Source organism: Pinus tabuliformis, chromosome 1_2, assembly GCF_031772625.1.
Source record: "Pinus tabuliformis cultivar Carrire ecotype Pingquan chromosome 1_2, CPIR1, whole genome shotgun sequence".
NCBI classification, from domain to species: Eukaryota; Viridiplantae; Streptophyta; class Pinopsida; order Pinales; family Pinaceae; genus Pinus; species Pinus tabuliformis.
In genome coordinates this window covers 361667987-361672470 of record NC_142298.1, presented here as the reverse complement: position 1 = coordinate 361672470, position 4484 = coordinate 361667987, and positions in this window count along the sequence as shown.

The following is a 4484-nucleotide window of genomic DNA, read 5'->3' as shown; positions in this document are numbered from 1 at the left end:
GGGGAAATATTATGTAGGAGCTATATAATAGTGTTAATAGGTTAAAATGAGAAATATTTATGGACCAAAAGCACTAAGTAAAAGGTGAAACTTAGGCTTAGGGGAGTGAAAGGTCTCCAAGTTATGGATTTGGAAAACTTAGTAGCATGGGTCAAAAGTATTTTTACACAAGAAATGTGGCTTCCTTTGCCTAAGTAAACACAAAGTTTTACTTAGTCTTTCTCATAAAATGAAGTGAACTAGGACCATTGAGCAGATCCCAATGTCCTTGGGGGGAAATTAGTAAATATTCTTGGAGAAATGAAAGGGGAAATTAGTGATGCTTCAACTATTTTGCAGCCACCTTGCTATATCACTTATGATATCCATGAGATAGATCATATTCAAAAAGACAAAACTGATAACAAACTTGCTTCTGCAACACCAAACTGCCTACCCAGCTTAATACACCTAACATTTTTTCTTCCTTTTGATTGGGTGCATTTGAAGTAGCAAACCCTTTTTCTCTTGTTTTCTTTTAACTGTCCTCCTATCTAAGTCTGCCCTTATCTCTACCAGGGGCTCAGATTTAACTGTTGAGCACCCTTGCTTCTCTACCTAACTACTGATCTGCCAAGCTTAAACTGTTTGGACAGAATTCACCCCCTATTTCTAAAACAAGAAATTTGAAAATGGGGAGCCCAAGATTGAGCTGTTGGGCCATCCATCAAGTGTGACAGAAGTCATTGATTGCATATTTTGAAATTCTTTGCAAAAATAGGATAGCAGTGGCATTTTGGACTAGCCCACTCTCTTGGTCTTTTCTTTGGGGTTCATTTTCTTTGTTTTTTGACCAATTCATTCTTTTTGCCCTTTGATTTTTCTTTTAGGGCATACCATCTTTTCATTTTTTAAAATTTTGATTTTTTTTTGAAAACATGGAACCTTTGCAGCATGGAAAGGATGATCATATTTGGCATTTTAACATTCAATCATGAAATATGACACCTATTGGTATAGGAACCTAACACACTCTTTGATTAAAATTATGTTTGACCAATGTTATTTTCCTGTAGGTGGAAGGAAGGGCACATAATGTTGGTATACACAAAGGGATTAGGGTTTCTGATGGAGCTTGCATAAATAGGGTTTCCTTCAGCAAGCCAGATGGGCCCTCCAAGTTCCAAGAACCTTTTAGTAAACTTGAAGGCGCATCACGGGAAGATTAATGAATGTGAGCGAAGCACAGTGGCAAGAAAACAAGTCAGTTTCAGGACCAAGCATCCGCATCGTTGTGAGATATGGGAAACAAGCATTCTAGGGTTTCCAGTATCCCTCTATAGCCCTCCCACTCTCTCTTTCATCATAATGTAAATATCACCCACCATTATATCAACCACTATGTTGGGACTGATGTGGGCATGTAACAATCATTTTTGGCTTGGGAAAGAAGTGGGGAAGCTCAAAATTCAGGAGGGTAGCCGAAAGGGCATGAGGGAACATCAAGGGTCATGATAGGTGAATAATCACTTGACCTCTATAAATGTGTCCTCATGCCTCATAGTCAAGGGAATTTAGAACTTGAGTTGAGGCCAAGTTAGATAAATGATTTATGCTTGAAAGCTAGAGCCACTCAGCTCTTGGCAGCGAGTAGAGTGGATTTGCAGTGGAGCTAGGGTTTTGGCATTGGGTAATGGTATGAACAACCCATGTTCCAGTATTGGGTATTAACCAATTGCATGATATGTATTTGAAGTTGCAATGATATTAATAATATGTTCTTTATGTTTTGCAATGATTCCCATGCTTACTCATGGTGGTTGCATTAGCTGTCTAGGACTTCACTATATTTGTATGTGTGCTTTCATATACATAATATGTTATGGACTGATACATAGTGGTTGCATGTATGTTTTTCTTTCGAATCTGTGTTTACTTGTTCCTTTCCATTTCAGTGACCTATTGTGAACCACTTTGCAATTGACTTCTGGCATGTTCCTGTTTATTATGTCTGATGGGGTTTTAGCTCACTAATCCTTCTCATGGTATTTCTCTTCTTATTATTGCTAAAACTTGTTTGTACCTCTTTCTGATATTTTTCATTCTTGGGCTGATTTTGTTTCACTGCCTGAGAATTTCATTCTTGTCCCACTCTGACACCTTCTCATTTGATAACCAAGAGCAGAAGGATCCATGGTGGCAGCCGTGCCCACATACTAGATGGGGCTCCTATCCCAAATGGTGTGAGGTCTAATTGGGACTTCACACTGGGGAGACCCCTTAATTGTTGGGGGTACATTTCGACACATCAACAAGATAGTATGGGTTTTGAGTAGTGGCTTTCCCCAGATAAATATTGTGTTATGTGTCTTTGATTATCTTCCTCTTGTCAATTATTTTTTTCATCGCTCTATTGGTTTCTGCTGTTTAAAGAGTAGAGTAGATTCTTGTCTTGTGTTTTAGTACATTACATGAGCTCTGTATCTACAAGAAAATCTACAGGAGCAAGTTTATGTCATCAAGTGTTCTGATGGAGTTTTGAGGAGTTTTCATGGAGTTTAATGGAATTCTATTGGCATATTCATCATCATGAGTAGTTCCACACATCTTGTTTTTGGTTATGTGACTTTCTGATAATCCTCGTAAAACAAGGTTATTATTGGCATAACTTAATTAATTATGCTCGAGGTGGCATTCTAGGGGAGATTAATTGATGGAACGCCTCAGTGTAATAGCTTGTTGGAACCAGAATGAGAAGATCTACAGATGGGATGCTGAGAAGTGACTTCCAATGGCCAAAGAGAGTATGGTGGGCAATTTACCATTTTCCTTAGTTAAAAATGACTTTAATTAGTCATTTAATTAAGGAAAAATAATGAGTTAGAGGAAAAAGGGTCAAAAGTGACTTAAGTAAAATAAAATAAAATGAAAGGGTCACTTAATATAAAGTCAATGGAGGAGCTTCTAGAATAATAATAAAATAAGATGCTTCTAGAGGCTTGGAGATCTATCCATCAGATCTATAAAAAGAGGAGGAGAAGGTCATTTGGGGACATCTCATATTTTATATTGTTTCTTGTAAGAGAGGTCGAGAACCCGATTCTCTACTCCATTAGTAGCCCCAGGACAGAAACCCTCGAGTGATTCAGTGAGATTGGGCGAGTACCCATCTCCCCTTGGTGAATTTATCCAGAATTCACAGGAGAACTTAGTGGTACAATTCAGTTCAGTTTGGAGGGCCAACATAATGGTACTGTACATCATATTGGAGGCTAAATTTTCATCTCAGCTCTTTGGTCATATGTGCATGTAACCCTAATTTATATATTATGAATAAAGCTGAGATTATTTCTTCTCATTATTGTTGTTTGCAGTTCTATGGTGTTTAATTCTACATGGAAATCTTATGTTTATGAATGAGAAATCTTATGCGAAGTATTTATGAGTTAGAATTTCAAGAAAACCCCAAAGTGTTCCATTTGGGGCATTATAACACCTAAGGAATACTCTGAAAAAATCCAAGAATGTTAAATGGAACAAGTTCCAATCTCAAGAAATATTTTAGTTCCAATAGAGTTTGGAGGAGAAGTTTTAAATTTGAACCATTGGGATATTTGGCATAATACAAATAGGTGATGACTTACCAAGTATTTTATTCACAGTTGAAGACTATTTGAAGGCTGAAGACTATTCAATTCCTTGCCACAAATTTGGATTCCAACCTTGATAAGATTTGAAACGAATGGAACATGTGAATCTAGACAAAAAATCATTCAATTTGAATCCCTGAATGGAATTACAAATAATCAAGGAGATTTTTATATAAAAGATGCATTTTTGGATGATCATAATGCTAAAGAATTGAAATTTGAGAGACAAAAAGTTCATGAATATCTTGGTAAGGAGAAAGAGGATAAGAAGTGGAACAAAATAAAGGAAGATACGCAGACAAAATAAGGAGCTGGAAAGAGGCCATAAATAGAGTTCATAACAAAGACAAAGACCATGTAACTAGAAAATTTAATTTTTAATTTGAGTAGGGAATTGTTGCCTACTTTCAATTAGTATCTTGAAGAAGAGAAGGTTGGAACATGTAGAAGAGGAAGGTTGGAACAAGTAGTATCTCGCAGAAGAAATTTAGGTAGTGGCCTTTTATAGGTAGAAGCCTACAGAAAACTTGATGTAATAGAGTGAATAAGAGCTTTCCTTCACATCACTTTAGCCAAAAAAATTGTGGTTTTTCTCCTTTATGGGTTTCTACTTATATCTGGTGTCTACGTGTGTTGAATGTCTTACTTATGTGTATGCTTTTAAATTCATTATTAAATGCTAAACACATATACAATTCTACTAACTGCAAAATAAAAGATAAAATATGTTAAAATAATTTGAATTTGGTCATTTAAAATATATAATCATTGATTCACCCCTCCTTTCAGTAATCGTTAAGTATTCATCATATTACATGGTTGGTTTGATGCCCCTCAAAATTCAAACCTTTAACT